The 12612-nt window shown below is 40.5% G+C and overlaps 1 protein-coding gene across 1 annotated transcript in view; it reads right to left on the bottom strand.

Moving 5' to 3' along the window:
- snx19b (sorting nexin 19b) overlaps positions 1–12612 on the bottom strand; it is a 109903-nt gene that overhangs the window by 62941 nt on the left and 34350 nt on the right. The gene's annotated exons all lie outside the window — the stretch shown is intronic.

Raw genomic sequence — 12612 nt, 5'->3', positions numbered from 1 at the left:
CATGTGTACATATATATATATATATATATATATATATATATACACATATATATACATATATATATATATATATATACACATATACACATATACATACATATATACACATATACATATATATATACACATATACATATATATATACACACATATACATATATATATACACATATATACACATATATATACATATATACACATATATATACATATATACACATATATATACATATATACACATATATATACGAGGGCTGTCAATAAAGTAACGGTCCTTTTTATTTTTTTCAAAAACTATATGGATTTCATTCATATGTTTTTACGTCAGACATGCTTGAACCCTCGTGCGCATGCGTGAGTTTTTCCACGCCTGTCGGTGACGTCATTCGCCTGTGAGCACTCCTTGTGGGAGGAGTCGTCCAGCCCCTCGTCGGAATTCCTTTGTCTGAGAAGTTGCTGAGAGACTGGCGCGTTGTTTGATCAAAATTTTTTCTAAACCTGTGAGACACATCGAAGTGGACACGGTTCGAAAAATTAAGCTGGTTTTCAGTGAAAATTTTAACGGCTGATGAGAGATTTTGAGGTGATTCTGTCGCTTTAAGGACTTCCCACAGTGCGAGAAGTCGGTTTCAGCATTTTATCCGGATATTCCACTGTTAAAGGAGATTTTTTTTAATGAAAGACGTGCGGACGGATCCGCGCGTCGGGACGCAGCCGACGCGGTGCGGCGGCACAGGAAAAACACCTCCGTGTTGATAACCATTTGTAAAATCCAGGCGGCTTTTGATGGCTTTCAGTGGAGTGAGTATATGAGAAATTGTTTAACAGGCAGGACATGTTCCAACTTGTCCTTAAGGCTTTCAACAGAGGTGTTTTTCCTGTGGCGGAGCGTCGCGGCGGCTGCGTCCCGACGCGCGGACCCGTCCGCACGTCTTTCATTAAAAAAATCTCCTTTAACAGTGGAATATCCGGATAAAATGCTGAAACCGACTTCTTCTGAAACTTCTCTGTTCTCTCACGACGTCCTGGATCAATAGAACCTGAAATGTGGAGGTTTTCAGCTTGAACAGGCTGACGACGGCGGCTGAGAGCGCTGAGCGACGTCTCGCACCGTGGGAAGTCCTTAAAGTGACAGAATCACCTCAAAATCTCTCATCAGCCATTAAAATTTTCACTGAAAACCAGCTTAATTTTTCGAACCGTGTCCACTTCGATGTGTCTCACAGGTTTAGAAAAAATTTTGATCAAACAAAGCGCCAGTCTCTCAGCAACTTCTCAGACAAAGGAATTCCGACGAGGGGCTGGACGACTCCTCCCACAAGGAGTGCTCACAGGCGAATGACGTCACCGACAGGCGTGGAAAAACTCACGCATGCGCACGAGGGTTCAAGCATGTCTGACGTAAAAACATATGAATGAAATCCATATAGTTTTTGAAAAAAATAAAAAGGACCGTTACTTTATTGACAGCCCTCGTATATATATATATATATATATATATATATATATATGTATTCTATTTCTACCTCATTTTCTTATTTTATTGTATTGTTACAAGTATTATTATTGCTTATCCTTGCACACACTGTTGATGCACATTTTCCTCTACTCGCACCCATCTTGTGTGTTCTTTAAGAGCTGACGTAACATGTGAATTTCTCCACTGTGAGATCAATAAAGTCCTATCTTAATTTAATGCAAATATGTAGGACTGCTTTTTTGCATTTGCGCAATATCTCTAAAATTAGAAAGGTCTTGTCTCAGAGTGATGCTGAAAAACTAATTCATGCATTTATTTCCTCTAGGCTGGACTATTGTAATTCATTATTATCAGGTTGTCCTAAAAGTTCCCTGAAAAGCCTTCAGTTAATTCAAAATGCTGCAGCTAGAGTACTGACAGGGACTAGAAGGAGAAAGCATATCTCACCCATATTGGCTTCTCTTCATTGGCTCCCTGTTAATTCCAGAATAGAATTTAAAATTCTTCTTCTTACTTATAAGGTTTTGAATAATCAGGTCCCATCTTATCTTAGGGACCTCTTAGTACCATATCACCCCAATAGAGCGCTTCGCTCTCAGACTGCAGGCTTACTTGTAGTTCCTAGGGTTTGTAAGAGTAGAATGGGAGGCAGAGCCTTCAGCTTTCAGGCTCCTCTCCTGTGGAACCAGCTCCCAATTCGGATCAGGGAGACAGACACCTTCTCTACTTTTAAGATTAGGCTTAAAACTTTCCTTTTTGCTAAAGCTTATAGTTAGGGCTGGATCAGGTGACCCTGAACCATCCCTTAGTTATGCTGCTATAGATTTAGAGTATAGCTTAGCTATAGAGTGTTTCTTTTTGTTCACCTCTTTTTGCTCTGTATGCACCACTCTGCATTTAATCATTAGTGATTGATCTCTGCTGTCTTCCACAGCATGTCTTTTTCCTGATTCTCTCCCTCAGCCCCAACCAGTCCCAGCAGAAGACTGCCCCTCCCTGAGCCTGGTTCTGCTGGAGGTTTCTTCCTGTTAAAAGGGAGTTTTTCCTTCCCACTGTCGCCAAGTGCTTGCTCATAGGGGGTTGTTTTGACCGTTGGGGTTTTTCTGTAATTATTGTATGGCCTTGCCTTACAATATAAAGCGCCTCGGGGCAACTGTTTGTTGTGATTTGGCACTATATAAATAAAATTGATTTGATTTGATTTAATGTTTGTCAACATTTCCTCACCGATAATGTCGCCTAGGCTGCTAGACTTTACAAAACTATGGAACACCAAAGCTGTGCAAGCACTGAAAAGAGTAGCAGCCAGAACACAGCCTTGATGAACACCAGAATTCACTGGGAAGAAGCCAGAGGCTCTGTTTCCACTCTGCATGGCTCTGACACCACCTGCGTACTAAGCAACGAGCCTTTAAAACCAATTTTGGTGACATAAAAATGTAGGAAATCTCCACTAAATTGCAATTAATAACAAATTATTCCCTTTCATCAACAACTAAATACGTTTCACCAGATTCACGATAATTAAAGTTTAACATTTGTGCAGGGCGCCGGGAAAAATCCACCTGCACCAACGTGAACTCAAATGCAAGCTCCAAACCCAGAAGACTGAAAAACAAATTATGAGATGGCATGCAAGTGGCCTTGTGGTTTATAAAATATAGTACTTAGAAAACCCAGTGCCACATATTTTGTTAGTGTTGGAGTTCTGACCACAGTTTCAGACTTCTGTCCAAATGCCACAATGTGGTCACTGGATAAACAGTGCAGCAGACAGACAGAAACCACTTTCACTGCAGCCAAACAACTTGTTGTTCACTGCCCGTGAAACCTAAGCAGCCCCACTTGATGTCAGCGAGTAATCCCAGATCATTAATTAACAGTTTGGTGAGAAACGAGGGAGAGAGAGAAAGAAAGAGCGTGTGCGCAAGTAGAAAAAGGAATAAGTGAGAGAGCTGCCTGTGACAACTGCTGACAAGTTTTAAATCCACCTTACTCCTGTTTATCTTCACCTCTATCATCAAGCTGTCATCACAGACTAGTGGTAGCGGTGGATTTGTTTATGAGTGTATTAATATGCACTTTTAGGGAGTAAAAATAAAGAATCCTGTCATTGGATGACAGGTGCAGCGGAGGAGTGAAGGAGCAAAGACGCTACACTGAACCGAAACGTGCTACAATCCACACAAGGACACGCCAAGCATCAGGTGGTGAACACGACACGTGAAATCTCCAAACAGCCACTTCAGTCTCTGCTGTAATCTGCAAAAAAAAAAAAAACTGCCTTTGTGTGACATGTCGCCTGGACGCAAAGACGGAATGTTCCATTCTGCAGTCTGAAAAAACTGGAACTACACTCAACAAAAATATAAACACAACACTTTTGGTTTTGCTCCCATTTTGTATGAGATGAACTCAAAGATCTAAAACTTTTTCCACATACACAATATCACCATTTCCCTCAAATATTGTTCACAAACCAGTCTAAATCTGTGATAGTGAGCACTTCTCCTTTGCTGAGATAATCCATCCCACCTTACAGGTGTGCCATATCAAGATGCTGATTAGACACCATGATTAGTGCACAGGTGTGCCTTAGACTGCCCACAATAAAAGGCCACTCTGAAAGGTGCAGTTTTATCACACAGCACAATGCCACAGATGTCGCAAGATTTGAGGGAGCGTGCAATTGGCATGCTGACAGCAGGAATGTCAACCAGAGCTGTTGCTCGTGTATTGAATGTTCATTTCTCTACCGTTAGCCGTCTCTAAAGGCGTTTCAGAGAATTCGGCAGTACATCCAACCAGCCTCACAACCGCAGACCACGTGTAACCACACCAGCCCAGGACCTCCACATCCAGCATGTTCACCTCCAAGATCGTCTGAGACCAGCCACTCAGACAGCTGCTGAAACAGTCGGTTTGCATAACCAAAGAATTTCTGCACAAACTGTCAGAAACCATCTCAGGGAAGCTCATCTGCATGCTCGTCGTCCTCATCGGGGTCTCGACCTGACTCCAGTTCATCGTCGTAACCGACTTGAGTGGGCAAATGCTCACATTCGCTGGCGTTTGGCACGTTGGAGAGGTGTTCTCTTCACGGATGAATCCCGGTTCACACTGTTCAGGGCAGATGGCAGACAGCGTGTGTGGTGTCGTGTGGGTGAGCGGTTTTCTGATGTCAATGTTGTGGATCGAGTGGCCCATGGTGGCGGTGGGGTTATGGTATGGGCAGGCGTCTGTTATGGACGAAGAACACAGGTGCATTTTATTGATGGCATTTTGAATGCACAGAGATACCGTGACAAGATCCTGAGGCCCACTGTTGTGCCATACATCCAAGAACATCACCTCATGTTGCAGCAGGATAATGCACGGCCCCATGTTGCAAGGATCTGTACACAATTCTTGGAAGCTGAAAATGTCCCAGTTCTTGCATGGTCGGCATACTCACCGGACATGTCACCCATTGAGCATGTTTGGGATGCTCTGGACCGGCGTATACGACAGCGTGTACCAGTTCCTGCCAATATCCAGCAACTTCGCACAGCCATTGAAGAGGAGTGGATCAACATTCCACAGGCCACAATTGACAACCTGATTAACTCTATGCGAAGAAGATGTGTTGCACTGCATGAGGCAAATGGTGGTCACACCAGATACTGACTGGTATCCCCCCCCAATAAAACAAAACTGCACCTTTCAGAGTGGCCTTTTATTGTGGGCAGTCTAAGGCACACCTGTGCACTAATCATGGTGTCTAATCAGCATCTTGATATGGCACACCTGTGAGGTGGGATGGATTATCTCAGCAAAGGAGAAGTGTTCACTATCACAGATTTAGACTGGTTTGTGAACAATATTTGAGGGAAATGGTGATATTGTGTATGTGGAAAAAGTTTTAGATCTTTGAGTTCATCTCATACAAAATGGGAGCAAAACCAAAAGTGTTGCGTTTATATTTTTGTTGAGTGTACTTGATTCATTTTGATTAACTGCAATAATTAGTATCTTTGACCCAGTTTCTCCACTACAAAAAATACATAAATAAATATTGCAGCCCATGTTAATCACAGCACATAAATACATTTTAAAAAGCAGATTTCATTATCTTACTGTGACATGTCAAAGTCTGGGAACCACTGGACTTTTTTTTTTTTTTCTCTATGTTCATATTTCTAAAATATACTCACAGTGAAAACAAATCTGCAACATGTTATTAATTTAATAAAAATACAAAACATGGAATACATAAGTATTCCATGTATAACAATTTCTGTAATTTCTGAAGTATTTTACTAGTTTGGTGTAACTTATATAACTAAAAATCAAGTATTTGTTATTCATAATAATAATTATAGTAACAATTTATGTAGGAATAAACAAAATAAACTCCAATAATAAAAGAATAAATGCCAATAATAAGAAGTGCACTACAAGAATGCAGAAAAATCCCAAATTCATGGGCTGATAATACAGAAAAAAATGCCTCTTCTTGAGGTATTTTTTTAACAGGTGCAACTCCAGAAAATACGATAAATCATGACTTTTACAAGCAGTTTTCTTCCGACTAGTCAATGTAAACTTTTCCAAATCACTGAATATTTCTTAGAGCTAATTTATGTTTCAGTCATAAGAAATTCAAACAGTATGGCACTGGATTTTTTTTAACCATGTATTCTTATGTGCCTGCCAAATTGTTGCTGCTCTTCCTTCAGTGGGTATATTTTTTTGATTTAAAGAACGAGGCGTCATGCACTTGTTTTATACAAAATTAACTAAAACACAAATGTTACATAGCTCACTGTTTCAGAAATGCCACATTAACTTACTGAAATAAGAACATATTACTCTTTCATAAATCTATTCAAAATAGCGAAAATAAATATCTTTTGTTGAAGTTAGCCAATATCATTGTCAAAAAGTAGGGGCCGACCGATTATCAATAATTGGCCTGGCCGATTTATTATGTTGCAAATCTTTCAGTCCAACTTTCAACATTCACACTCTCTGAATATGATGTGTAATGTTGAAACTTGCTTTGACATCTTTTTGATGGGGGTCAACCAAATAACAGCCAGGCCAACGATATATACTTGGGATCGACGATTATCAACCTGGGGTCGACCGATTATCGACCTGGCCAATTATCTGTGCCGATAAGCAGTCGACCCTTATCAAAAAGATGTCAAAGAAAGTTTCAAAGTTACACGTCATATTAAAGGACAACAAATGTCGAAAGTTGGACTGAAAGAACAAACTTCAAGCTAAACTGCTGTTGTTTCAAAACTATTAGAGCTACAGACTGAATATTTGTACTTATTCCACGTTTGGTGTAGGACCTAGTGTGATTTTTTTTCTGTGACATTGTGTAATTGTTGCAGCTCATTCGACATGTTCACAGCTCAGATAAATTGTTGATTATTAGAAAAATCACTGCAATATTTCCTTCTTATTTTCTGCGACACAAACCTACACAAGCTGCTGGTTCCTGCTCGTGATGTCACAGATTTTATTAACGCTAACACATTGTGTGCTCTGAACCCTCAAGTCAGTTAGACACACACACACACACACAGGTCCAAGACCTGAGGGAACAAAATGAGATCCAAATCAGACCTGACGACCCTGTTGAATACTTGGACCTCATCTGCCTCCGATCTCAAATCAGGTCTTAGGCCATCAGATCCAAGAGGACCCACGAAGGGCTCTAGTTCATATGAACACTTAGAAGAGAACTTGTTGAGCCTGATCTTGTACTGTGGAGCAGGTTCAGAGTACAGCCCGACCGAGGCTCCACCCAGATTTCTTTACTGAGTGGGCGCAGGGAGGGGATATGATACAAATATTAGAGTAAAACATTCATGATGCCAGTATATCTGTCAATATACGAGTGTGTTCATTCGTTATTAACAATTATGAAATATAGTAAGAGAAAAATGCATACAAACAGATTTATAAAGAAAGACAGCTGTCTGGCAGCGTATTCTGCTATCTTATATTATTTTATTCGCGCTACCAACCAATGTCCTCACATTCCCTTCACTCTAACTGGCAGATGCTTTTTCGCACTGCTCAGCATTTGCATAAATTAACTTCTGATTTATTTTGAGGAGCGCCCTCCACTGGACAAACAGCCAAAGGAGTTTTTTCTGCATTGCTTATTCTGTTAAAAAAAAGTTTTAATTTCAGCAAAAATAGCACTAATACCGATTTGTTTGTGAAAGGCTCATATCAGCCGAATTAGCGACAATCAGACATAGCTCAGAGGAGGACATTTCAAAATTAATTTCATTAACGAGATGGCAGTGACTTCCTGGTCACTTGCTGACATCATTGTGGATCAGATCGGTAAACCGGCCTGCCTCTGTGGATCACTTCAGGTCATATTAATGTGGCGCTTCTTTGAACGAGCCCATTTTCCAGCTGAAGAAAGCGTCAAAGCTTGTACATTTAGACAAACGGCCTGTTTCTACCTATGATCTGTGACATCCTTATAAACTCCCTCCCCTATTGGCAGCCGAACCTACTGCATTTACACCTCATTTAGACCCTGAAAACAAACTGGCTCCAACTGGATTTTCCATTTAGTCTGCTGTCTACAAGAAACAGAGTATATTCATCTTAAATTGTCCCACTTTCCAGTCCATAAAAATCAGACATCTCCCAAACCAGAGTCTTGTCTTGGACCCCATTTATGGGAGCAGCGAGCCGGCGATTCCAGCCAGACCTGTCACAAACACAGACACACATTTGGCTTCTTGGGTCTTGGTTTCATCTCACACAGTCTCCGTCCTCCGTCTATTTCCAAATTAAATTCAGACATTCACTGCAGATGTAGACTAATGGATAATGTTTCTGCCTGCCTGCAGCATCTGTTAACCTCCCACCAAACAGCCGTCACATTATATAAAAACTTTCACAGCGTATGACATAAGTATCCTGTCAACCCCACAGAAATAAGCAAAGAGGGATTTAAAGGGCAAATTACGTGGCAATTTATTTAAAAGATGCTAAAATCAACCTTTATACGAGTATATACTTGCATAATAAAATACAAAAGGACTGTTTCTAAGTACTAGAGGTGTTATTCACAGTGACACCTTATACTCATGCACCAACAGGAGGCGCAACCGTTCTTAATACAGAACTCAAGACAGTAATGGGAGAAATATTACCGTCTGAGCTACTGCAGTGAAATATATGTAGAAGAGTGATACTGATGAAGCTGCAATATGGCAACAAAACAGGTCTACAAATACACAAAAATGCTGCTGACCACAATAAAAAATTCCAGGATTTTACATTCTTGGGAGAAATTGTGTTTTAGCTTTTGCTTTTTAGAAACACTGTACACTTATCGCATAAGTGTACAGTGCCCCAAGGGGCATAAGCGCCTTGAAGCAACTGTTTGTTGTGATTTGGCGCTATACAAATAAAATTGATTTGATTTGATAACAAAGACAGGCTGAGGGAGCTTTTCTTTACCGTTGTCGTGAGTGTGTTTGATCATGGGGTGGGTAAAATCTAAACCTCAACCTTGTGACGTGACTTGGGGGGACTTATGCTGTGATTTGGTGTATATAAATAAATTGAATTTGCATCCTTTACTAAATATTGCTAACATTAGCTATGTTATGGCCTAATTTTTGATCAGTCTGTCCTTTAATAAGCATGTCACACAAGTGACTCCAGGCAAATCTTTTACATCTGCAAAATACTGCAAAGACTAGACCAGTGTTGTTGATGGCTGGTGGTGAGCTTTTAATTCTTGCTGTTGTGTTGTCTAAAACTTATGAAGGATTCATTTTTGGGGCTGCACGTCTTTCCAGCAGTATCCAAGGAATATCCAAAGACACCTTGCACTAAGGACATCCAGTCTTAACCTGCCGCTGGCTATCATCCAAATCTCACAACCATAGAGGACGGCAGGAAGCACGGGACGCTAAAGACCTTTGTTCTTCTAATGAAGATGTCTAAGAGTAATGCAGAAAATGTGCAAAATAAAGTTTAAATGAAAATATGAACACAGCTTTAGGGATGACATAGTGATGATACCCACCATATATTTCACGGGTCCACTTTATTTACTGTTTGACTGTATGGATGAACAATTCCTCCAGCCACAGAAGCCTACCACTTCTTCAGAGTTGTCAGGGGTGTCTTGGTGGCTTTCCTCACTTGCACGGTCACTCAGTTTTTGAGAACTGCCTCCTCCAGACAGATTTACCATAGAGTGCCATACTGTTTGTATTTCTTAAAGATTGATGTAAATGACATACAAGACATAAACACTGAGTGGGAAATGTTCAGGTGCTCATCCCCTGACTTGTCTAAAGAAAAGTGGTTGTAAAAGTGATGAGTTACTGTAAATTCATCAAAGTGTGTCACAGCATTTTATTTTAGTGCTTTTTGTTTTACCATATGAAAGCATTTTGTTTTGTTCTTGTTGCCAAATAACTTTGGAGTTTTTTAATAAATATTTTGATTTAACAAAATTCCTTTGCTTGCATTTATTTATGACCATATATTCTAATGTCCACATAAAGTGTAGGGACACCAACAGTTTTGTCCACGTGTGTATGCGTTAATATGACAATATGTCATCAGACAGCCCTGATTATCATTAAGACTCACCGGTCTTGTTTCCTTGCCATGAAGGGAACACAGATCACATGACCCTGTGCCTTCTTCAGTACAAGCGAACATAAACTTACAATATCTTCAATCAACAGAGGATGAGACTATTGTTGAATTGAGGGTGGTGGTGGTGGCTGGTCGCTGAGGTCAGTTTATGCCCACGTGGCTCGGTGCTAATATCAGAAATACTGCGAAATGAAACTTTGAAGCTCAGTTTGGAACGGCCACTTGGACAGCTACATCTTTGCCTTTTGTATCTCAATCTGACCTGGAGCACAGCCTGAAATTCACAGACTTGGTTTGAGTAAACATCAGTAAATCCTGACTAAAGCCTGCCGGCTGTGGCCCAAACACTTTTAAAATGCCCTGACACAATGAACATCACTTTTTGGTCACATCTTTGAACAAAAATACTTACAGAAACACTTTGTCATAAGGTGTATTCCCATTAACAACTCTCAGATAATCAGGTCTGTCCACAAACCTGAAATCACTGGGGTGAAGTGTCCGACGAATGAAGACACGATACCTGCCACACAGAGAGCGGTCTCTGCAATGCTGACAGACGGACACCTAATATAGACAAGGCCAGACAAAAGCACCAGGCCTATCATTCTTGGCTGACAGTACGCCTTAAAATAGACAGTCCAATGTCAATATGAAGCAGTGATATTCTTGTGCCAACACCCCAAGGAATGTGAGGTCAGAACATCAAGCAGGACAAACACTAGAACCTGAGAACACTGACTGCGTGTTCGGTTTACTGGCAGCAGGAGCTATACCGATCTGGGACAAATGTTCAGGGAGCTGATGCCAGGAATTCTCCAAAGGGAGAAGTGCTGCAGGCACTTGTGTTTCCACATGCTCGTCTACATTTTAACCACGAAAAGGTGCACACAGACATCTCCACTAAAAGTACGTAAGTGCACGGATACCTCACTTTGGATTTTAAATGAGTCAAACTGTAAAAAGTCAAGTGATGCCTGATTTTCTTTCGAAATCAAACTCTTCAACTACTGCTTGTGAATACGTCCGAGTCCCATCTGGAGCTCATAAACAGCTCCAGGTGTGCAATCTACTCTCAGAAATGTATCTTCATGTCCCGATCTGGCTGTGTTTACAGACCCAACAGTAGACCTTTCCATCTCCTCTCTGCAGCAGAAAACCTCATAAAAGCACTTTAAGGAGGCAGCGTCATCCAAAGACAACAGTTCTTAAACAAAGAGGAAAATGATTTGCGTTGTTGCATCAACTACAAGTACTAAAACATAATCTGAATTTTCTGGAGGATGGGACAATACTTCGTACAGTGGCTTTGACTTAGACACCTAAAAGTGCAACCACATTGAGACGTGGCAACCAGTGGGATTTCTTGTAGTAGGCGCTGAAGCTACAGTGCTACAATAACAATAACATTATTTATAGCATATATTCATCTCAGATGATTGACTCCAGGTTGTCTAATCAAAGCTTCACATGGGTCCACCAAACTGAATAACCCAGATTGGAATGACCAGGATCACAGCATCCTGGATCACAGCATCCTTGGAGCTTTTAAGTGAGATACAAAAGTGTCAAGTTAGGATGTTTCTCTTGCTACAAATATATCAAAGAAAATTAAGACAGAAAAACAAACTTCTGGGTCTCTTATTAATATTGTGAGAATCTTGTGTGTTTCAAATTAATAATTAAAGCCCATTTGTTATGTGTGAAATAAAATAAAACATTTATCTCATAATGCACCACAATCAAATTAAACACAGGACTTGTTTACCAGCATACCTAATTTATTGACGGCAAAGGCTATACGCCCAACCGTTGGGCACATAAATATAATGTCCTACCTTATTCGCCCAACCGTTGGGCAGATAAGTCACACATTGAACATTACATGCACAAGTGTTGGGCAGATAAATATAATGTCTTATCTTATTCACCCAACTGTGATCATGTATTTGACATTTTGTGCATCTAAATTACATTTTTACACCACTTTTTAAGGCTCTATTGAGGCGTATGTTTGACACATTTAATGGCGCCGTCTTTAATTACTGTGAAAACACCGCAATGGATGAAAACAGACAAACTTCATAAGCATTTTGAATGGAAGCCTGTTAACAACGACAAAACGGATTTTTGAACAAAATGCTACTTGTTGGCTGTAAGATGATGTTACTTTGACACAGTTCCCTGGGTGTGATGAGCCAAACAGAACTGCTTTAGAGCTCACAGCTCTGCGGGCTGCGAACCCTCCCACAGCCGGCGAAAAAATATCCACCTTTTTTCCCTCCCGCATTGAAACCGAAAGTGAGCTTACAAGCGAGCTCATTAGTCGGTTGTGGTTGAGCGTATATGCTCGTGAATTTACTTTATTGACCCAACGGTTGGGCGTATAGCCACTCTCTTTATGGACGGGTGATAGATTAAAAAAAAACAAACAAAAAAGATCACCGAGAACATTTGTGAATTTTTTTTTTCTGTTCTGAAACAGA

The sequence above is a fragment of the Thalassophryne amazonica genome, chromosome 4 (genome assembly GCF_902500255.1).
Source record: "Thalassophryne amazonica chromosome 4, fThaAma1.1, whole genome shotgun sequence".
Classification (NCBI taxonomy): domain Eukaryota; kingdom Metazoa; phylum Chordata; class Actinopteri; order Batrachoidiformes; family Batrachoididae; genus Thalassophryne; species Thalassophryne amazonica.
This window is presented reverse-complemented; position numbering and strand designations above follow the sequence as displayed.